This window comes from Bombina bombina, chromosome 3, assembly GCF_027579735.1.
Source record: "Bombina bombina isolate aBomBom1 chromosome 3, aBomBom1.pri, whole genome shotgun sequence".
In the NCBI taxonomy this organism is placed as follows: Eukaryota; Metazoa; Chordata; class Amphibia; order Anura; family Bombinatoridae; genus Bombina; species Bombina bombina.
Genome location: NC_069501.1, coordinates 663,908,586 through 663,932,968, shown reverse-complemented (window position 1 = coordinate 663,932,968; position 24,383 = coordinate 663,908,586). Strand labels below are relative to the sequence as shown.

The 24,383-nt window shown below is 42.4% G+C and overlaps 1 protein-coding gene across 1 annotated transcript in view; it reads left to right on the top strand.

Moving 5' to 3' along the window:
- The window catches only part of TXLNG (taxilin gamma), a gene marked incomplete in the record, with an annotated part of 389,260 nt that overhangs the window by 54,286 nt on the left and 310,591 nt on the right, over positions 1-24,383 (top strand).

Genomic DNA, 24,383 nt, shown 5'->3' with positions numbered 1-24,383 from the left:
CCAAACGGAAGAGCAACAAACTGAAAATGCTTTTCTAGAAAAGAGAATCTAAGAAATGGAAAAAGGTCTGGATTAATAGGGATGTGAAGATAAGCATCCTGTGGACATATAAATGACCTTGCTGAACAAAAGGTAGAATAGTCCTTATATAATAAGTAAATGTTTTTACAAAGTGTGTGTGTGTGTAAACATAAACACACATAGTAACAGATAATGAGCTGTATAAATATGAAAACTTTTTTTTAATAAATTGTGTGTGTGTGTATATATGCTTTGACGCTTTAGGAAGATAACCATAAATCATGACTGATTATCAACATATGTTTATTCGGTACGCCCAAAAGCGGCGGTATGTTTGCCTATTGGTTAACAAATTATTTAAGTAATACTGAATGGTGTAAGGTGCTAGATGCCTGATAACAGGCAGTTATAGCCGAGAAACACATTGCAGATAGGGGGTAACACTTAGACCCCCCTATTTCACTCACTGCTTTTGTTTTTTTAAATGTGTTTTTAATAAACCATTTTATACTTAAAGGGACACTGAACCCAAATTTTTACTCCTATTATCATTTTTTCTTCGTTCTCTTGCTATCTTTATTTGAAAAAGGCATCTAAGCTTTTTTTTTTTTTTTTTTTTGGTTCAGATCTCTGGACAGCAATTTTTTATTGGATGAATGTATCCACCAATCATCAAGAACAACCCAGGTTGTTCACCAAAAATGGGCCGGCATCTAAACTTACATTCTTGCATTTCAAATAAAGATACCAAGAGAATGAAGAAACTTTGATAATATGAGTAAATTAGAAAGTTGCTTAAAATTGCATGATCTATCTGAGTCGCAAAAGAAAAAAAAATTGGGTTCAGTGTCCCTTTAAGCATAGTGCTATCACCTTATTATCTTCCTTTGTAGCGTCACACAAATGTGAGCCTTGTATCCAGTCTGAAATCCAGTTGGTACCACCAGAGGAAGAGAGAGGCACATTGGTGTGCTATTGCCAAATGTGAGTACCTCTTTGGCTATTACACTTTGTGCATCTTTTGTTTGGTTGACCTACACACGAGGCGCCCCTCTGTTTTGTGCTTTACTTCATATTTCTGTTCAGGATCATCTGAGAGGAGGAGAGCAGCCAACATTACCCTGTGGGAGTGCCCATACACCTTGAACAGTGCATAGCACTGACCCCATTTTGGACTATTATCTTAATATATATGGACATATATCCTTTATATTTAATAAGTACTGGCAATATTGCAAGTAGGTTTGTATGACATATTAACCTATAACCCCTGTTTCTCCTGTTAAGTGTGGTCAGTCCACGGGTCATCATTACTTCTGGGATATTAACTCCTCCCCAACAGGAAGTGCAAGAGGATTCACCCAGCAGAGCTGCTATATAGCTCCTCCCCTCTACGTCACCTCCAGTCATTCTCTTGCACCCAACGAATAGATAGGATGTGTGAGAGGACTGTGGTGATTATACTTAGTTTCATACCTTCAATCAAAAGTTTGTTATTTTATAATAGCACCGGAGTGTGTTATTCCTTCTCTGGTAGAATTTGAAGAAGAATCTACCTGAGTTTTTTCTATGATTTTAGCCGGCGTAGTTAAGATCATATTGCTGTTTCTCGGCCATCTGAGGAGAGGTAAACTTCAGATCAGGGGACAGCGGGCAGATTAATCTGCAAAGAGGTATGTAGCAGCTTATTATTTTCTGACAATGGAATTGATGAGAAAATTCTGCCATACCGATATAATGTAAACTCAGCCTTAAATGCAGTAGCAGCAACTGGTATCAGGCTGTCATGTATGTATATTTTACACTTCAGTATTCTGGGGAATGGCACTTCACTGGAATTATACTGTATGCATAAGACTTTAGCCTAATTTGCAGGGACTAGCAACAGGCTTTTTAATAACACTTAATTTATATTAATGTTAAACGTTTTTTGCTGGCATGTAAAATCGTTTAATTTTCTGAGGTACTGGGTGAAAAAATGTTTTGGGCACTATTTTTTTCCACTTGGCAGTCGTTTTATTTAATTAATGACAGTTTACTGATCTCTCTCACTGTTGTGTGTGAGGGGGAGGGGCCTTTTTTGGCGCTTTTGCTACGCATCAAAAAATTCAGTCAGAAGTTTATTGTCTTCCCTGCATGATCCGGTTCATCTCTACAGAACTCAGGGGTCTTCAAAACTTGTTTTGAGGGAGGTAATCACTCACAGCAGAGCTGTGAGATTGTAGTTGACTGTGATAAAAAACGTTTATTTCTGTATTTTTTTCTGCTATCAGGGTTAGTTATCCTTTGCTAATGGGAGCAATCCTTTGCTAAAATTGTGTTTTTTACAAAGATTTGATGCTATAACTTTTCAGTTTATTAATTTTCAACTGTCATAACTTTTTCTGTGCTTCTTATAGGCACAGTACGTTTTCATATTATAGTAAATTACTTGAAAAGTATTTCCAAGTTGCTAGTTTATTTGCTAGTGTGTTAAACATGTCTGATTCAGAGGAAGATATCTGTGCTATATGTGCTAAAGCCAAAGTGGAGCCCAATAGAAATTTATGTACTAACTGCATTGATGCTACTTTAAATAAAAGTCAATCTGTACAAATTGAACATATTTCACCAAACAACGAGGGGAGAGTTATGCCGACTAACTCGCCTCACGTGTCAGTACCTGCATCTCCCGCTCGGGAGGTGCGTGATATTGTAGCGCCGAGTACATCAGGGCGGCCATTACAAATCACATTACAGGATATGGCTACTGTTATGACTGAAGTTTTGGCTAAATTACCAGAACTAAGAGGTAAGCGTGATCACTCTGGGGTGAGAACAGAGTGCGCTGATAATATTAGGGCCATGTCAGACACTGCGTCACAATTTGCAGAACATGAGGACGGAGAGCTTCATTCTGCGGGTGACGGTTCTGATCCAAACAAACTGGATTCAGATATTTCAAATTTTAAATTTAAGCTGGAAAACCTCCGTGTATTACTAGGGGAGGTGTTAGCGGCTCTGAATGATTGTAACACAGTTGCAATACCAGAGAAAATGTGTAGGTTGGATAAATATTTTGCGGTACCGTCGAGTACTGACGTTTTTCCTATACCTAAGAGACTTACTGAAATTGTTACTAAGGAGTGGGATAGACCCGGTGTGCCGTTCTCACCCCCTCCGATATTTAGAAAGATGTTTCCAATAGACGCCACCACACGGGACTTATGGCAAACGGTCCCTAAGGTGGAGGGAGCAGTTTCTACTTTAGCTAAGCGTACCACTATCCCGGTGGAGGATAGCTGTGCCTTTTCAGATCCAATGGATAAAAAGTTAGAGGGTTACCCTAAGAAAATGTTTGTTCAACAAGGTTTTATATTGCAACCTCTTGCATGCATTGCGCCTGTCACGGCTGCAGCAGCATTTTGGTTTGAGTCTCTGGAAGAGACACTTGAATCAGCTCCATTAGATGAGATTACACACAAGCTTAAAGCCCTTAAGTTAGCTAACTCATTTATTTCGGATGCCGTAGTACATTTAACTAAACTTATGGCTAAGAATTCCGGATTCGCCATTCAGGCGCGCAGAGCACTGTGGCTAAAATCCAGGTCAGCTGACGTTACTTCTAAATCTAAATTGCTTAATATACCTTTCAAAGGGCAGACCTTATTCGGGCCCGGGTTGAAAGAAATTATCGCTGACATTACAGGAGGTAAAGGCCATGCCCTGCCTCAAGACAGAGCCAAACCTAAGACTAGACAGTCTAATTTTCGTTCCTTTCGTAATTTCAAAGCAGGAGCAGCATCAACTTCCTCTGCACCAAAACAGGAAGGAGCTGTTGCTCGCTACAGACAAGGCTGGAGACCTAACCAGTCCTGGAACAAGGGCAAGCAGGCCAGGAAACCTGCTGCTGCCCCTAAGACAGCATGAATTGAGGGGCCCCGATCCGGGAACGGATCTAGTGGGGGGCAGACTTTCTCTCTTCGCCCAGGCTTGGGCAAGAGATGTCCAGGATCCCTGGGCGTTAGAGATCATATCTCAGGGATACCTTCTGGACTTCAAATCCTCTCCCCCAAGAGGGAGATTTCATCTGTCAAAGTTGTCAACAAACCAAATAAAGAAAGAGGCGTTTCTACGCTGCGTACAAGATCTTTTATTAATGGGAGTGATCCATCCGGTTCCGCGGTCGGAACAAGGACAAGGGTTTTACTCAAACCTGTTTGTGGTTCCCAAAAAAGAGGGAACTTTCAGGCCAATCTTGGATTTAAAGATCCTAAACAAATTCCTAAGAGTTCCATCGTTCAAAATGGAAACTATTCGGACAATTTTACCCATGATCCAAAAGGGTCAGTACATGACCACAGTGGATTTAAAGGATGCTTACCTTCACATACCGATTCACAAAGATCATTACCAGTATCTAAGGTTTGCCTTTCTAGACAGGCATTACCAGTTTGTAGCTCTTCCATTCGGATTGGCTACGGCTCCAAGAATCTTCACAAAGGTTCTGGGTGCTCTTCTGGCGGTACTAAGACCGCGAGGAATTTCGGTAGCTCCGTACCTAGACGACATTCTGATACAAGCTTTCAAACTGCCAAGTCTCATACAGAGTTAGTACTGGCATTTCTAAGGTCGCATGGATGGAAGGTGAACGAAAAGAAGAGTTCTCTCTTTCCACTCACAAGAGTTCCCTTCTTGGGGACTCTTATAGATTCTGTAGAAATGAAGATTTACCTGACAGAAGACAGGTTAACAAAGCTTCAAAATGCATGCCGTGTCCTTCATTCCATTCAACACCCGTCAGTAGCTCAATGCATGGAGGTGATCGGCTTAATGGTAGCGGCAATGGACATAGTACCCTTTGCACGCCTACATCTCAGACCGCTGCAATTGTGCATGCTAAGTCAGTGGAATGGGGATTACTCAGACTTGTCCCCTACTCTGAATCTGGATCAAGAGACCAGAAATTCTCTTCTATGGTGGCTTTCTCGGCCACATCTGTCCAGGGGGATGCCATTCAGCAGGCCGGACTGGACAATTGTAACAACAGACGCCAGCCTACTAGGTTGGGGCGCTGTCTGGAATTCTCTGAAGGCTCAGGGACAATGGAATCAGGAGGAGAGTCTCCTACCAATAAACATTCTGGAATTGAGAGCAGTTCTCAATGCCCTTCTGGCTTGGCCCCAGTTAACAACTCGGGGGTTCATCAGGTTTCAGTCGGACAACATCACGACTGTAGCTTACATCAACCATCAGGGAGGGACAAGAAGCTCCCTAACAATGATGAAAGTATCAAAGATAATTCGCTGGGCAGAGTCTCACTCTTGCCACCTGTCAGCAATCCACATCCCGGGAGTGGAGAACTGGGAGGCGGATTTCCTAAGTCGTCAGACTTTTCATCCGGGGGAGTGGGAACTTCATCCGGAGGTCTTTGCCCAAATACTTTGACGTTGGGGCAAACCAGAGATAGATCTCATGGCGTCTCGACAGAACGCCAAGCTTCCTCGTTACGGGTCCAGATCCAGGGATCCGGGAGCGGTTCTGATAGATGCTTTGACAGCACCTTGGACCTTCGGGATGGCTTATGTGTTTCCACCCTTCCCGATGCTTCCTCGATTGATTGCCAGAATCAAACAGGAGAGAGCATCAGTGATTCTAATAGCGCCTGCATGGCCACGCAGGACTTGGTATGCAGATCTAGTGGACATGTCATCCTGTCCACCTTGGTCTCTACCTCTGAAACAGGACCTTCTGATCCAGGGTCCCTTCAAACATCAAAATCTAATTTCTCTGAAGCTGACTGCTTGGAAATTGAACGCTTGATTTTATCAAAACTTGGTTTTTCTGAGTCAGTTATTGATACCTTAATACAGGCTAGGAAGCCTGTTACCAGAAAGATTTACCATAAGATATGGCGCAAATACTTATATTGGTGCGAATCCAAGAGTTACTCATGGAGTAAGGTTAGGATTCCGAGGATATTGTCTTTTCTACAAGAAGGTTTAGAAAAGGGTTTATCCGCTAGTTCCTTAAAGGGACAGATTTCAGCTCTGTCCATTCTTTTACACAAACGTCTGTCAGAAGTTCCGGACGTTCAAGCTTTTTGTCAGGCTTTAGCTAGGATCAAGCCTGTGTTTAAAACTGTTGCTCCACCATGGAGTTTGAACTTAGTTCTTAATGTTTTACAGGGTGTTCCGTTTGAACCCCTTCATTCCATTGATATCAAGCTGTTATCTTGGAAAGTTCTGTTTTTAATGGCGATTTCCTCGGCTCGAAGAGTCTCTGAGTTATCTGCCTTACATTTGTGATTCTCCTTATCTGATTTTTCATTCAGACAAGGTAGTTCTGCGTACTAAACCTGGGTTCCTACCTAAGGTGGTCACTAACAGGAATATCAATCAAGAGATTGTGGTTCCATCTTTGTGTCCTAATCCTTCTTCGAAGAAGGAACGTCTGCTACACAATCTAGATGTAGTCCGTGCCCTGAAATTTTATCTACAGGCAACTAAGGATTTTCGACAAACGTCTTCCCTGTTTGTCGTTTATTCTGGTCAGAGGAGAGGTCAAAAAGCTTCGGCTATCTCTCTCTCTTTTTGGCTTCGTAGCATAATACGGTTAGCCTATGAGACTGCTGGACAGCAGCCTCCTGAAAGAATTACAGCACATTCTACTAGAGCTGTGGCTTCCACTTGGGCCTTTAAGAATGAGGCTTCTGTTGAACAGATTTGCAAGGCTGCAACTTGGTCTTCTCTTCATACTTTTTCCAAATTTTACAAATTTGACACTTTTGCTTCTTCGGAGGCTGTTTTTGGGAGACAGGTTCTTCAGGCAGTGGTTCCTTCCGTATAAAGAGCCTGCCTGTCCCTCCCGTCATCCGTGTACTTTAGCTATGGTATTGGTATCCCAGAAGTAATGATGACCCGTGGACTGACCACACTTAACAGGAGAAAACAAAATTTATGCTTACCTGATAAATTCCTTTCTCCTGTAGTGTGGTCAGTCCACGGCCCGCCCTGTTTTTTATGGCAGGTAAAAATTTTTTTAATTATACTCCAGTCACCACTACACCCTTTGGCTTCTCCTTTCTCGTTGGTCCTTGGTCGAATGACTGGAGGTGACGTAGAGGGGAGGAGCTATATAGCAGCTCTGCTGGGTGAATCCTCTTGCACTTCCTGTTGGGGAGGAGTTAATATCCCAGAAGTAATGATGACCCGTGGACTGACCACACTACAGGAGAAAGGAATTTATCAGGTAAGCATAAATTTTGTTTTTATTCTGTGCGCCCCCCTCTTTCTTTTGCTTTTAGTCCTTATAGTTTTCATCTTGAAAGTTGGAGTTCTTACAAATTTGTTTAGTGTTTTCAGATCCAAGATTTGTCTGAAGGAATTCTCCTTCTTTGGTACAATGAATAGATTTGAGTATAACACTTTCCTTGTTCCTGTAGAGGAACTGGGACAATCACTCCAATCAATTCTAGATGTAACACATGTCAGAAAAGCCTGAGCTTTTAATGGATGTTTTGGAATATTAGTTAAATAAAATCGTTCCCTTGGGTGTTTTGAATTTAAAAACTATTTGATATCCCTTAGAAATTATAGTCAGAATCCAGGGATTTTGGACAGATTCTGACCAAATTTTCTGTGGGATTTTTTTTTTTTTTTTTTTAAAATCTGCTCCTACTAGAAGAACTGTATTGGGGCCGCACCTTCATGCTGTCTTCTGGACAGGATTAGGTTTCTTGAATTGTTTAGATTTATTCCAATTAGGTCTCCAGTTAGAGCCAGGGGCTTTTGGAGAGGGGTAAAGCTTCTGATCCCCTTTTTTTTTTTTTTTTTTTTTTTTTTTTTCCCCCGAAAAGAACGGAAACTATTTGGAGCCTTGAATTTTCCCCTTAGATCTATAACCTTGAGGGGAAAAAATGACTTACCTCCTGTAATAGAAGAAATGATAGAATTGTGAACTAAATAGATTCTTACCCTGAAAAAAAAAAGATAGTAATCTCACCATATCAGCATTCCAAGTTTTAAGCCATAAAGCTCTTCTAGAAAGAATAGTTAAAGACATACTTTTAACGTTAATTTTGACAAAGTCTAATACTGCATCACATACAAAAAGATTTGCTTCTTGTAGTAAATGTATCACATTACAGCATTCAGGGTCTGAAGAAAGTTGCTGAGCAAGATTCGAAAAGCAAAAAGTAGAGGCGGCTGCTACATCAGCAATAGATATAGCTGAAGAACGCCAAAGAACATAACCAGTATGTAAATAAGCCCTTCTCAAAATAAAAAATTCAAGTTTCCTATCTAGAGGATCTTAAAAGAAGTACTATCTTCTAATGAATCGTAGTATGCTTAGCTAGAGAAGAAATAGCCCCATCTATCTTAGGGATAGTTTCTCATAGCTCCAAATTGGCAACAGGTAAAGGACACCATTTGTTTTAAACCTAGGAGGATTAAAAGAAGTACCAGGTTTAGACCATTCTTTAGAGATATTAGAGACTGCATTAGGAACAGGAAATATCTGGAATAACAATGTTAGACTTAAAAAAAGAATTTAACTTGTTACAAGGAATATCCTCAGGTTTAACTTCAATACCTAAAGTGACTAAAACTTATTTTAAAAGGAGAACGAATGTGCTCAATTTTAAATAAAGATTTATCTGGTACTATAACAGATTAAGGAGCCTCAGTATCAGGAAACGCCATTGTCAAAAGAAGATACTTCAGTATTAGTCTGATCAGTACAGATTTTACTAGATGATGTAAAACGTGCTGATCTTACGCTTATTTGAAGGCTGAAATTCAGTCAGGGCCTTCTCAATTGAAGCAGCAATACATTTCTTCATTGCTGGGGGTACGCCATCTACATCCATCTGTGAAATTGAAACAGAAGGAGCATTTGAAACCATAGGAGCATCAGTAGGTCGTGATAAAAACAATATACATGAGTCACATAAATTTGCTGAAGATGGCACTTTAGAAGTTTTGCAAAAGATAATTGGCTTTGGTAGAAAGGTGTTCAATAGACTCAGGTCATATGGTGGTTTCAGGGATATAAGTAGGTTTTTTCATTATGGCAAAGAAAACAAAGAAAAAACATTTGGGGAAAAAAAGTTAAATTAATTACAATTTAGGAAAAAACCTTATTTGTTAAAATCTTTGAGGATTGGAAAATATCTTTGCTAAATAGTCGGTCATAAAAGCACTTATGTAAAGAGCTTTAAGTACTGTATAAGCTTATGTAGAAAACCGAAATCCCCTATATAAACTGAGGCATCTGAGAGATGCAAAGAGCAGCTATTTAAAACTAAACAAAGTGTGAAAAAACGGTGCGGAAAATGTCATAAGGGGCGTATTTAAAAGCCGATATACAGCGGCGTGCTTGTCAATTTTAAACAAAAAACGACTAAAGGTAATATAAAGCGTATAACAGCGTTTATACTATCCATCCTCCAGAAATATATAATATATAGCAATGTTACAAATGTCCCTGGGCTGCAAAATCTAAATATAATTGTGCAAGAACATTTTAAATAAAAGTGCCCAAATTAGCTATGAGTGCCTTTTTAGAAAGAAAAAACAAATACCTGAATTTTTGAGAGACGCTTGTCCACTAATGCAGACAGGCCAAACCAGTGCTGAAAACATAACAGAAATATATATAGGAGTATGCTGAACTATAAAGGGAGACAAGAGCTGAATCCCTGCAGTCAATTTACTGATAGTCCATAAACGGTTTTAAACAGAGGTAGAACATGATAACCTTAGGCAAACTCCTCACATCCCTCTGACACAAACACTGAACTCTGATGGGAACAACGGACTTCAATATACACTGAAGCATAAGGCAAAGTTTAAACGGATATGAGTGAGGTGGGTGGGGTATTTGTAGGCTTTGAGGTTAGGGAAACTTTACCGCTTCCTGGTAGGAATGTATATCCCATATGTAACAAATTGTGGACTCTCGCCAACTATATGAAAGAAATCTACTAATCATTTAAAATTTATACTAAGCACTATTGAATTGTCTTGTCATGTATTTGTTCATTATGCAAATCTGCTGTATTTACTGGTCCTTTAAACGCTTTGCCTATCTCTGGGAAACGTAAGAGATAGGTTAAGCATAGTTCCACTGACTTGGGGGTTAACACCTCTCTTCAGTCTGAGTTGGCTAGTTTGTCTCACCTTTCTGAGGATGATCTAAACTCGGTTGCATCTGAAGGTGAGCTTTCGGAGTCAGAGGTATCTAAAATTAAATCTACTACTCCCGAGGAACCACATTTTTGGTTTAAGGTGGAACACCTCCGCTTTCTTTTGAAGGAGGTATTTGCTACCCTAGAGGTTCCGGAAGTTAAGCTTCCTGAATAACCTATTATCCATAAATTAGATAGGGTTTATGAGGAGAAGGTTCCTGAAACCTTCCTGGTATCCGTACGAATGGCGAAAATTATCTCTAGAGAGTGGTAAGATTGGAACTCATTTTCTCCCTTCTACCATTCTTTTTTTTGTTTTTGTTTTTTTATTTAAAAGAAGCTGTTTCCAGTCTGAATCACATTTAGAGTTATGGAACTCTATCCCTAAGGTAGACAGAGCCATTTCTACACTTGCCAAGCGATATTTCAACATATGACAGGACAGGATTAAGGCTCAAGATAGCCAACTTCCTTATTTGTGATGCTAATATGCAAATTGTCCGCCTGAATGCTTGAGGTTTTGTCGCATAGAGCTCTTTGGTTAAAGTCTTGGTCAGCAGATATGTTTTCTAAGACCAGACTTCTTTCCTTACCATTCAAGGGGAAGATTTTGTTCAGGCCAGGCCTGGACACCATCATCTCCACTGCTAGAGTGGAAAGGTGCTTTTCTTCCTCAGGATAAGAAGGCGAGAACTAAGGGTCACCAATCCTCTATTTTTCGTTCCTTTCGCTCAGACAAAACTCGGTCCAAGAGTACTTGGAAGCCAAATCCAAACAGGCCAAGAAGACTACAGATAACAAATTTGTATGAAGGGCCAGCCCCTGGACTGGATCGAGTGGGGGGCAGACTTTTTTTTTTTTTTTCCTTGAGGCTTTGGTCCAGGATCCCTGGGTATTTAGGCGTAGTCTCCCAGGATTACAAGATAGGGTTCAAATCTCGTCCCCAAGGGGCAGATTTATTCTCTCAAAGTTATCTACAAGACTAGAGAAAAGAGCAGCCTTTTTAGACTGCGTTCAAGATCTCCTCTCCTTGGGAGTAATCGTCCAGGTGCCCTAATCAGAAAGGGGTCGAGGTCTTACTCAAACCTCTTTTGTAGTTCCCTAAAAGGAGGGAATTTATCGCCCTATTCTAGACTTAAAATATCTCAACAAATTTCTCAGGGTTCCCTCCTTCAAAATGGAGACTATCCGTTCCATCCTTCCCTTAATCCAGGAAGGCAGTTAATGACCACGATCAACTTAAATGATACATACCTTCATGACCCGATCCACAAGGATCATTTTCAGTTTCTGAGGTTCGCATTCCTGGACCAACATTTCCAGTATATTGCCTTGCCATTTAACTTGGATAACTGCTCCCAGGATTTTCACAATGGTTTTGGGAGCTCTCCTAGCTGTGGCCAGGTCTCAGAGTATCGCTGTAGCCCAGTACCTGGACAATATCTTGGTTCAAGCTTCATCTATTCCTTTAGCAAGATGGAGTCTCTTCTGTGTCTTCTCCGAGCTCACAGATCGAAGATAGCTAGAAAAGAGTTCACTTTCTTCCAGCACCAGGGTTGGTTTTTCTTGGAACTATCATAGACTCCGTATCCATGAAGATCTTTTTGACAGATCAGAGATGTTTCAAGCTGGGGGAGCATGTCTATCCCTTTAGACCATGCTAAAAACTTTGGTGGCTCAGTGCATGGATGTAATTGGTCTCATGGTATCCTCCATGGACAATATTCCTTTTGCTCGATTCCATCTCAGACCTCTAAAACTATGCATGAGGCAGTGGAATGGAGATGACACAAACCTATTTCAACAGATTGTTCTGGACAATCTGATGACATACTCTCTCTCTTGGTGGCTCTGTCAAGATCACCTGGCCCTAGGCACATGCTTCTTGAGACCATCCTGGGACATTGTGACTACGGATGCCAGCCTCTTAGGCTGAGGTGCAGTCTGGAGTCCCAAGAGGGCTTAGGGGATGTGATCCCAAGAAGAATCATCTCTTCCAATCAATATCTGTCAGGGTTTTTTCCCTGTTGTGTTTGCCATGTGCTGCTGGCAGCCATTTTACTCGCCTCTCTTCCTGAATATGGTGCATTGTGGGGGATGCTGCTCATTTCCTGCACTTCCTTTTATGGCCAGACTGTTGTGCATCATCCATGTGAGACAGGATGCAGTCTCAGAATTGTGATGTCATCACTTATTATTTAAAGGGCCTCTGTTCAGTATGCTTTGCCTTTGCGTTGTCTCAGACCTGTTTGTGAGAGTTCCTGTGTATTATCTGGCTGCCTGACGTCCTTCCTGATCCCTGGCTTGTTCCTGACTCTGCTGTTTTCCTTGTTCCTGATTCTGGCTCGTCTGACTATTCGCTTTGGCTCCTGACTCGGCTCGTCTGACTATTAGCTCTGGTTTTGACTCCTGGCTTGTTATTTAACTTGTGGACTTTTTATTATTTTTTGCTATTAATAAAGGTGTGATTATTTTTGCACTTCTCGTCTGTCTGATTCCTGGCACCCTGACATTACGCAAAGGCCATGAATCCTGATGCTGCTAATTATCCACCTTTACCTGCCATAATTTCCAGGATGGGTGTACAGGATCAGCGCTTGGATCAATTTGCACTAGCCCTGCAAACCCTGCTGACTTGCACTGAACATTTGGACCAAAGTGTCCCGCAAGTTATGGCTACTCCTGTTTCCGATGCTGCACCTATGCCTACCAGGAGCATGTCCGGTTCTGCACCTCTACCTCAGCGATATGGAGGCGATCCTATTCAGTGCAGAGGGTTTTTGAACCAGGTGGGCATTTACTTTGAGATGTTACCTCCAGGCGTTTCCCTCTGACAGAGCTAAGGTGGGAATTCTCATCTCGTTACTCTCTGACACAGCTCTTGCCTGGGCTAATCCCTTGTGGGAGACTAATAAACCTGTGATTTCAAATTACCCTGAATTTATGGCCTCCTTTTGAAGTGTATTTGATGTTCCGGCTCGCTCCTCCTCTGCTGCTAAACGACTCATGTCCATTCAGCAAGGTACAAGATCTGTTGCTCAGTATGCTATTGAGTTCCGTACGCTTGCCGCAGAGGTAGGTTGGAACAATGAAGCCCTTGTTGCCGCCTTCTTTCATGGGCTCTCTGATGCGATTAAAGACAAAGTTGCTGCCAGAGACTTTTAGCGGAGGATCTCGAGGCATTTGTATCTTTTTTTGATCCTAATTGACATCAGACTCGAAGAGAGGCCCTCTTTCAAGGAACGCTTGCGGAAGCCTCCTGTTCAGTTGTTGTCTCCTACGTGTTCGTTCCCACCAATACCTCCCTCTCCTCCCATGCCTCCTGGCACCAGGTACTGCTGAGCCGATGCAGTTGAGTCTATCTGCGGTGGAGAGGGCCTTTAGGAGGAGGGAGGGGCTCTGCCTCTATTGTGGGTTACAGGGCCACCTTTTGAAGTCTTGTCCTACACGGCCGGGAAACGCTCACACCTAAGGTCCTGTCGGGGGCAGACCTTGGGTGGTTTATCCTCGTCCCCGGAACCACTTAAGGAGAAACCTTTGGTCACAGTTGTCCTTTCCTGGGTGGACTCATCCATAGTCACTCAGGCTCTTGTTGACTCCGGTGCTGCAGGCTATTTCATTGACAGTGCTTTTGTATCAAAGCACTCCATTCCTGTTCTGCCTCAGCCCGCTCCGCTTGCTATTGAGGCCATTGATGGCAGGCCCCTTCAGCCCGCACTCGTTACTCACGTAACTGCTCCGTTGTCCATGGCTGTTGGGGCTCTCCATTTTGAAACCCTCCAGTTCCAGGTGATAAACTCTCCGCATTTTCCGGTTCTGGGTTATCCCTGGCTCCTCACCGGTCTTGCGATTGTGCCATAGACCTGCAACCCGGAGCCATTCCTCCTCGGGCCGGGTGTACCCTCTGTTGCAGAGAATTGTGCTATGGAGGAGTATGTATGTTGCCGATGCTCTGTCGCGGGGGATCATCCGCAAATCCTGCTCTCCTGCATGGGCTGCTTTCTTCTTTGTGAAGAAAAAGGGTGGCGAGTTAAGACCATGTATCGATTTATAGGGGTCTTAATCGTCTTACCATTAAGAATGCTTACCCTAGTCCGCTAATTACGGAACTCTTTGACCGCCTCAAGGGGGCTACGGTCTTTACTAAACTTGATTTGAGAGGAGTGTACAATCTCGTTAGGGTTAAGGAGGGCCACAAATGAAAAACAGCATTTAACACCAGGAGTGGGCATTATGAATATCTTGTAATGCCCTTTGGCTTATGTAATACTCCTGCTGTTTTTCAGGAATTTATTAATGATGTCCTACGAGATGTTGCAACAGTGTGTGGTGGTGTACTTAGAGGACATCCTCATACACTCACCCACACTTGAGGCTCCTCGTTCTGATGTTACACGGGTTCTTCAGAGACTACGTGAGAATTGCCTGTTTTTTGTAAACTCGAGAAATGTGAGTTCCATCAGACTCAAGTAACCTTCCTAGGTTATGTTATCTCCATTGCAGGGTTCTCCATGGATTCTGACAAGTTATCTGCAGTGGCCTCGCCCAGTTGGTCTTCGGTCTATTCAACGTTTTTTGGGGTTCGCCAATTACTATAGAAAGTTTATTAAAAACTTTTCTTCCTTGGTCAAACCTATCACAGACATGACCCGTAAAGAGAATGATCCACTCCATTGGTCACCTACTGCCATTAAGGCCTTTGATAGTCTTAAGACTGCCTTTGCTGCCGCTCCAGTTCTGGCTCATCCTAACCCTGTCCTGCCTTTCGTTCTTGAGGTCAATGCGTCTGAGACTGGAGTAGGTGCCCTCTTGTCTCAACCTCCTACGTTCCTTGCATTTGTGTGGTTTCTTCTCTAAGAAATTGTTTCCAGCGGAGTGCAATTATGAAATTTGGCGACCGGGAATTACTGGCCATAATTTTGGCACTCAAGGAATGGAGGCATCTTCTCGAGGGTACTAGCGTGCCAGTGCTCATTCTTACTGACCACAAGAATTTAACTTATCTAACTGAAGCAAAACGTTTGTCGCCCCGACAGGCCAGATGGACGCTATTTTTGTCTCGGTTTAATTATTTGGTCTCCTACCTGCCTGGTAGTAAGAATGTTAGGGCTGATGCCCTCTCTCGACAATTTTCGCCTCTGTCCAAGGAGGAGTCTGTAGCTACTCCTGTTATACCTCCTGACCATATTTTGGCTACCATACGTACTAATTTGACTTCTTCCTTGGGGGAGGAGATCCTGGCTGCACAAACCAATGCACCTCCTGGGAAACCTAGTGGTAAGTGTTTTATTCCTGAGAATCTTCGAAATAAACTTTTGCACACTTACCACTATCCTAAAGCCGCAGGTCGCCCAGGCAAGAACCAAATGATTTGGTCTGTCACTCGACAATTCTGGTGGCCAGGTCTTCGTTCTGATGTTGCTGCGTATGTTGCCTCCTGCTCAGTTTGTGCACAGAATAAGACTCCTCGACCTCTTCCTGTGGGTCTTCTTCAACCTATTGCTAATGGTGAGCGTCCTTGGACACCTCTTTCCATGGACTTCATTGTCGAGCTCCCTGTTTCCAATGGCAATACTGTTATCCTTATGGTGGTTGACCGTTTTTATAAAATCTCACATTGCATTCCCTTGATGAAGCTGCCTACCGCTCAGGAGCTTGCTTCAATTTTTTTCCTGGGAGGTCTTCCGTTTACATGGGTTACCCAAGGAGATAGTGTCGGACCGGGGTATCCAGTTTGTCTCCAGATTTTGGGGATCCAGCTTTCTTTCTCCTCGGCATATCACCCTCAATCCAATGGGGCTGCGGAACGGTCTAATCAAGCTCTGGAACAGTTCCTCCATTGCTATGTCTCAGATCACCACAATAATTGGTCTGAACTGTTACCTTGGCCAGAGTTTGCTCGTAATAGTGCTATTAATTCTTCCTCCAAGTTATCCCCGTTCATGGCGAATTATGGGTTTCAACCATCCTTGTTGCTCGATTCATTCATGTATAAGGGTATTCCGGCTTTGAAAGAGCATCTCCAGCAAATCCGTTCCACGTGGGTGCAGATTCAGGTTTGCCTTCATCGTTCTATGCAGCGCCAAAAGATCCAGGCTGATCATAGGCGTCTGCCCACACCTTCCTACCAGGTTGATGTGGGTGAGTTTGGCTGTCCTCCCGCAACTTGAACCTTCGTGTGCCTTCCAATAAATTGGCTCCCCGTTATGTTAGTCCTTTTCGAATACTCCGACAGATTAATCCTGTGGCCTACGCTCTTAACCTTCCTCCTATGTGCAACTCCATTGTTTTTCATATCTCCCTCTTGAAACCATTGGTTTGTAATCGGTTTACCACTGTGTTGCCTCGTCCCCGTCCTATCATTGTTGACAACCATGAGGAGTATGAGTTTAGCAGCATTATTTACTCTCGTATGTCCAGGGGCCGTGTACAGTATTTGGTTCACTGGAGGGGCTACGGTCTGGAGGAGCGTTCTTGGGTTCCCTCCTCTGATGTTCATGCTCCGCCCTCCTCCGTGCATTCCATGCCCCTTTCCCCAATAAGCCTTGTCCTCCCACGGGGGAGGGGTCGATGAGGGGAGGGTACTGTCAGGGTTTTTTCCCTGTTGTGTTTGCCATGTGCTGCTGGCAGCTATTTTACTCACCTCTCTTCCTGACTAATGGTGCATTGTGGGGGATGCTGCTCATTTCCTGCACTTCCTTTTATGGCCAGACTGGTGTGCATCATCCATGTGAGACAGGATGCAGTCTCAGAATTGTGATTTGATCCCTTATTGTTTAAAGGGCCTCTGTTCAGTATGCTTTGCCTTTGCGTTGTCTTAGACCTGTTTGTGAGAGTTCCTGTGTATTACCTGGCTGCCTGACATCCTTTCTGGTTCCTGATCCCTGGCTTGTTCCTGACTCTGTTTTCCTTGTTCCTGATTCTGGCTTGTCTGACTATTTGCTTTGGCTCCTGACTCTGCTCGTCTGACTACCAGCTCTGGTTTTCATTCCTGGCTTATTTGACTTGTGCACTTTTTATTATTTTTTGCTATTAATAAAGGTGTGATTATTTTTGCACTTCTTGTCTCAGTCTGATTCCTGGCACCCTGACAATATCTTGGAGCTTCGGGCGATTTACAATTCTCTAAGGGCATGGCCCCTGCTCTGTTCTGCCCGCTATATAAGATTCCAATCAGACAATATCACCTCAGTGGCTTACATCAACCACAGGGGAGGAACAAGAAGTTCCCTAGCAATGATAGAGATGTCTGGAATTGTTCAGTGGGAGGCATCTCTGAACTGTCTTTCCGCAATACAGATTTCCTCAGCAGACAATCCTTTCACCGGGGGAGTGGGCTCTCCACCCCGAGGGTGTTCTCAGAGATAACTCTCAGATGGGGGGGTTCCGGAAATAGACCTCCATAGCTTCTCGTCTCAATACCAAGTTACCCAGATACGGGTCGAGATCGAGGGATCCTCAAGCGGAATTGGTAGATGCATTAGCGGTTAAATCTCATATTTTTTTTCTTCATCCATAGTCTTTCTTCCTCGAGGGGTGGCTCGCATCAAGTGGAGCAGGCTCTGGTGATACTAATAGCTGCTTTGTGGATCTAGTAAGAATGTCCACGACCCCTCCGCGGAGGTTGCCTTGTGTGGACCTTCTGACTCGGGGTCCTTTCCTACATCAAAATTTCGATTCTCTGAGACTGACTGTGTGGAAATTTGAACTTTTAGTCTTATCCAAGAGAGGTTTTTAAGATAGTGTGATAGACACTTTAATCCAGGCTTGCAAGCCGGTCACTCGCTGTATTTACCACAAGGTATGGTGTACTTGCCTTTTATAGGTGTGAGGAACGCAGTATTCCATGGCACAAGGTAAAGGTTACCTGAATTCTATCCTTTCTCCAATATGTTTTGGAAAAGGGTTTATCTGCAAGTTCTCTGAAGGGTCAGATCTCGGCCCTGTTGGTCTTACTGCACTAGAGATTAGCGGATCTTTCTGATGTGCAGTCTTTTTTTGTTCAGGCTCTGGTTAGAATCACACCAGTGTTTAAACCTGTTGTTCCTCCTAGGAGCCTCAACCTTGTTCTTTGTGTTTTGTTGCAGGCTTCGTTTGAGCTCATGGATTCTGTTGATCTTAAGCTTCTATTCTGAAAGGTTTTGTTTTTGTTAGCTATCGCCTCAGCTCGCAGAGTCTGAGATCTGCTTTACAGTGTGATCGTCCCTTGCCTTATTTTCCATGCAGATAAGGCGGTTTTACGTACTAAGTTAGGTTTCCTACCCAAGGTATTCTTGAAAGGAACAACAATCTCCTGATTGTAGATGATATTCCTTTGTCTTAATCCTTCTTCCTCGAAGAAACGTTTGCTCCACAATCCGGGCGTTGTACGTGCCTTAAAATTCTATCTCCAGGCTACTCAGGATTTCAGACAATCCTCTTCCTTGTTTGTGTTATATACTGGTAAGCGCAATGGTCAAAGGCCACTGCGACTTCCTTATCCTTCTTGCTGAGAAGTATCATCAGTTTAGCTTATGAGAAGGCTGGGCAACCTAAGAGGATAATGGCTCATTCCAATAGAGCAGTTTCTTCTTGGGCTTTTAAGTATGAAGCTTCTATGGATCAGATTTGTAAGGCTGCTACCTGGTCCTCCTTAAATACGTTTCCAAAGTTCTATAAATTTGATGTTTTTGCTTCCGCTGAGGCAGATTTTGGGTGAAAAGTGTTGCAGGCTGTGGTGCCCTCAGATTAGGGTCTGTTTTTATTTTGTTTTTCCCTCCCGTTTTATACATTCAGTGTCCTCTGGAGCTTTGGTATTGGTTCCCAAAAGTAATGAATAAAGTCGTGGACTCTCCCTGCCTTTTTGGAAAGAAAACAAATTAATATCTTTCCTGGTTAGGCAGAGTCCACGACCCCACCCGTAATTAGTTTTTAGGTGGCTTCCATGTTATTTTTTTCTTCTGGCACCTCTATACCCTAATGTTTCTCTTGCTTTTCCTTGTTCCCTCGGCCGAATGACTGACTGGGTGGATAGGGGAAGTGGAAGGGATATTTATAGCCTTTGGCTGGGGTGTCTTTGCCGCCTCCTGGTGGCCAGGTGATGATATTCCCAACAGTAATGAATGAAGTTGTGGACTCTCCCTGCCAGGAAAGAAAGGAATTTATCTGGTAAGCATAAATTTTATCCACAACTACTGCAGTCATTAGACAAATGGTTGTAAAAGCGTATCTGTGCTCTTTGTTCAGAAATGGCTTTGCCATTGTTTTTGTCAATTGGGATGCTAACATTTGGGGCTCCGCACCACACTTGAAATTCTTGACAGTGAAGGGGTTAATCAGTTAGCTTGTAAGGATATTTTTTACTGTAATGTATATTACCCTCCCAAGCAGCTCTCTTCCCTCCTCCTTTCCAGCTCCATGTTTCTTACTGGTGGTCAGTTTGCCGGTGACAAGCTATGTAATTTTACTTTAGATTATTTATTACTTTTCCATATTGTTGGGCCCTATCCCTCCCTCTCCCTTCATAAACTTTTTCTATAGTGTAGAAACCCCTCCCTCTACTGCCGGTCCAATCCTCTCACCACTTCTACTCGGCACCAATGATAAGTGTCACTCCCTCTAACGATCAGGGATCTGACTTCATATGTTAAGGGAGCACGGTCAATCACCACCAACAGGGTACAAGACCTGCCTTATAGATGCACTGATGTCTGTTTTTTTTTTTTTTTTTTTTTTTTTTAAAAAAAAAAAAACCCTGACAATAACAATATTTTAAGGGGCACTAAACACTTTGATGAAAAAAGCACTCTGGAGAGGTAACGTTTTCCATAAAGGAATGTGTATAAGTATGTGACAGTTCACAAAATTCTGCAACATGCTACACGGTAAATTGTTTAAGGTCATTGCAAGATTGCATGTACCTTTTTTTTTTTTTTTTTTTTTTTTTCTGGCCAGTTACATTTACTTATGAGGTTTTTCAAGGTGTGTTTAACTGGACTTGCAATACTAGGCAAAGTTATTATTGTTCTTGTAGTACTTTAAAGGTCATTGTAAGTGTTTGATGTGCTTATTAAAAAAAATAAAAAAAAATACTCTACTGTTTTTTTTTAAAGGTTTTGTAGCATTTTAAACACTAGTGTCTACAGCCTGTGCTGTCCCTACATACTAATGCAATTTTCTTTCATTAGGTGGTGATAGTCCACGGCCATTACTCCTAGGATTCAGCTTCTTTCCACTAGGAGGAGGCATATATTTCAAAAGCTTTAAGAGCCCTTAATTCCTCCCTCCTCTCTGGTATATATTTTTTTTCTTTGGCTCATATGAAAAGGTGAAGAATTGGGGTGCTCCAGATTTTTTGTTGAGAGAGGTTCTGAGATTGATTTGAGGCCCATTTTCCATCAGAGAGCTGCTACTGAGAGACAGAGGGGAGATGGGAGTATTGGGCAGTGACAGAATCACTTTCTGTGAAGCCTGCCACAGGTGTTGCAGAGACTGGTCCCTTAGCCTCCTCCTGTTGGGTTGTCTTTTTACCTCCACACATAGATCCTCTGCCATGATGTACACAGCACTGGATGGGCTCCCTACTGAAAGCAGTCTTTTCTGCAGCCGTTATGCATGGTAGAGTAACTGCATCTTAGGTAAGTACAGCCATTTCTTGCACTCACATAGCCCACAGGTTATTAGTAGGTACACCATAGGTAGGGGACATACACATGTAACAGACTCCTTCTTTATTACATAGATTTTTTTTTCATATTTAGTCTATTAATTATTACTATAATTACAACATTGGGAGTTAAATCTCAATACAACCTTTATACCCTCTGTTAAATACTCATATATATCAGACTTTATTCTACAAGGTCTGTTACATTGTTCCAAACCAAAGTAATTTTTCAGCAAGCATTGCTTCTGTAACAGTTGTATCTGCTCTTTGGTGTTACAATTTGCCTGAGCAAATCTCAGAAAACGTCTGAAAGTGACTAATGCAGTAATTTGTGGTCCCATTGTTGACGTAATTTGATTTTATTGTAGTATGACTTTAGCAGTGCTGACTAGAAGGGTCAGCAAACAGGCTGTCCAAAGAGACTTTTATCTCTCTCTTAGAGGAAGAATTTATTTGGACATGTTATTTCCACCGTGTTTTATTTGAGAACAGTGAGAACATGTTATAACCGCAATCTTTCTTACATTCTACATGTAATTTAGCTACATTAAGCAATATTGTACATAGTCTCAATATAAGTTGAATACTTTTAAATGGAGTACAGCTTTAGGTGCCTCTTTAATAACATATATGAATAATGAACAATAAATTAATACATTTCTCTTGTTAAGTGTGTTCAGTCCACGGGTCATCCATTACTTATGGGATATATTCTCCTTCCCAACAGGAAGTTGCAAGAGGATCACCCAAGCAGAGCTGCTATATAGCTCCTCCCCTCACATGTCATATCCAGTCATTCTCTTGCAACCCTCAACATAGAAGGAGGTCGCGAGAGGAGCTGGAGTTTTTACTTAACTATTCTTCAATCAAAAGTTTGTTATTTTAAATGTCACCGGAGTGTGCTGTTTTTCTATCTCAGGCAGTATTTGGAAGAAGAAACTGCCTGCGTTTTTTTTTCTATGATCTTAGCAGGCGTAACTAAGATCCACTGGCTGTTCTCGACATTCTGAGGAGTGGGGTAACTTCAGAAACTGGGAATAGCATGCGGGGTCCTCCGCAAATGAGGTATGTGCAGTACATTATTTTCTGGGAATGGAATTGACTAAGAAAATACTGCTGTTACCGTATGATGTAAGTACAGCCTTAAATGCAGTATTGGCAACTGGTATCAGGCTGATAAATGTAATACTTAAGCCTTATCTGCAGTGGTAGCGACTGGTAGCAGGCTTAGTGATAACTTTGCATGACATTGGAAAATGTTTTTTAATAAAACGTTTACTGGCATGTTATTCGTTTTTGTGAGGTACTTTGGTGATAAATCTCTTTGGGCATGATTTTTTTCCACATGGCTAACATATATTTTCTGCATGGAAACCGTTATATCAGGGCTCCCACTGTTGTGATAGGAGTGGGAGGGACCTTGTTTTAGCGCCTTGTTGCGCAGTTATAATTCTAGCTCAGTCTTCCTGCTTCTTCCTCCTTGATCCAGGACGTCTCTAGAGAGCTCAGGGGTCTGCAAAATTCATTTTTGAGGGAGGTAATCAGTCACAGCAGATCTGTGACAGTGTGCTTGACTGTGATTAAAAGCGTTAAATCTCAATTGATATCCGTTTTATCCGTTTTGGGTATTGAGGGGTTAATCATCCTTTTGCTAATGGGTGCAATCCTCTGCTAATATTACACTTCTTGTTAAGAATTGTTTAATTATATCTGTATTTTTGAAGCGCTGCAGCGTTTTTTATATTGCTTGTAAACTTATTGAAAGTGATTTCCAAGCTTGCTAGTTTCATTGCTAAGTCTGTTTAAACATGTCTGATTCAGAGGAAACTGTTTGTTCATCATGTTCAAAAGCCAATGTGGAGCCCAATAGAACGATGTGTACCAATTGTATTGATATTGCTTTGAATAAAAGTCAATCTGTACCGATAGAGAAACTATCACCAGACAACGAGGGGGAAGTTATGCCGCCTAACTCTCCTCACGTGTCAGTACCTGCGTCTCCCGCTCGGGAGATGAGTAGGATTGAGACGCCAAGTACGTCTAGGCCCTTACAAATCACGTTACATGATATGGCTAATGTTATGAAAGAAGTATTATATAATATGCCCGAATTAAGGGGCAAGCGCGATAGCTCTGGGTTAAGGACAGAGCGCGCTGATGACACGAGAGCCATGTCTGATACTGCGTCACAATTTCACAGAACATGAGGACTGTGAGCTTCATTCTGTCGGTGACGGTTCTGATCCGGGGAGACCGGATTCAGAAATTTCAAATTTTAAATTTTAAGCTTGAGAACCTCCGTGTGTTACTAGGGGGAGGTATTAGCGGCTCTGAATGATTGCGACACGGTGGCAATCCCAGAGAAATTGTGTAGGTTGGATAGATACTATGCGGTACCGGTGTGTACTGACGTCTTTCCTATACCAAAAAGACTTACAGAAATTATTAGTAAGGAGTGGGATAGACCCGGTGTGCCTTTTTCTCCTCCCCCGATATTCAGAAAAATGTTTCCTATAGACGCCACCACACGAGACTTATGGCAGACGGTCCTTAAGGTGGAGGGAGCAGTTTCTACTTTAGCCAAGCGTACCACTATCCCGGTGGAGGATAGCTGTGCTTTCTCAGATCCAATGGATAAAAAATTAGAGGGTTATCTTAAGAAAATGTTTGTTCAACAGGGTTTTATTTTGCAGCCTCTTGCATGCATTGCGCCTGTCACGGCTGCAGCGGCATTCTGGTTTGAGTCTCTGGAAGAGGCGATTCGCACAGAGCCATTGGATGAGGCTTTGAGCATGTCGTCCTGTCCACCATGGTATCTTCCTCTGAGGCAGGACCTTCTAATTCAGGGTCCTTTCAACCATCCAAACCTAATTTCTCTGAGGCTGACTGCCTGGAAATTGAACGCTTGATTCTATCTAAGCGTGGGTTTTCGGATTCGGTTATTGATACATTATAATACAGGCTCGGAAACCTGTGACCAGAAAAATTTACCATAAGATATGGCGTAAATATTTATATTGGTGCGAATCCAAGAGTTACTCATGGAGTAAGGTTAGGATTCCTAGGATATTGGCTTTTCTACAAGAGGGTTTAGAAAACGGTTTATCCGCTAGTTCGCTAAAGGGACAGATTTCAGCTCTGTCTATTCTTTTACACAAACGTCTGGCAGAGAATCCAGACGTCCAGGCCTTTTGTCAGGCTTTGGCTAGAATTAAGCCTGTGTTTAAAGCTGTTGCTCCCCCGTGGAGCTTAAACTTGGTTCTTAAAGTTCTTCAGGGTGTTCAGTTTGAACCCCTTCATTCTATTGATATTAAGCTTTTATCTTGGAAAGTTTTGTTTTTGATGGCTATTTCCTCGGCTCGAAGAGTCTCTGAGTTATCTGCCTTACATTGTGATTCTCCTTCTCTGATCTTTCATTCAGACAAGGTAGTACTGCGTACTAAACCTGGGTTTTTACCTAAGGTTGTTTCTAACAGGAATATCAATCAAGAGATTGTTGTTCCATCGTTATGTCCTAATCCTTCTTCAAAGAAGGAACGTCTTTTG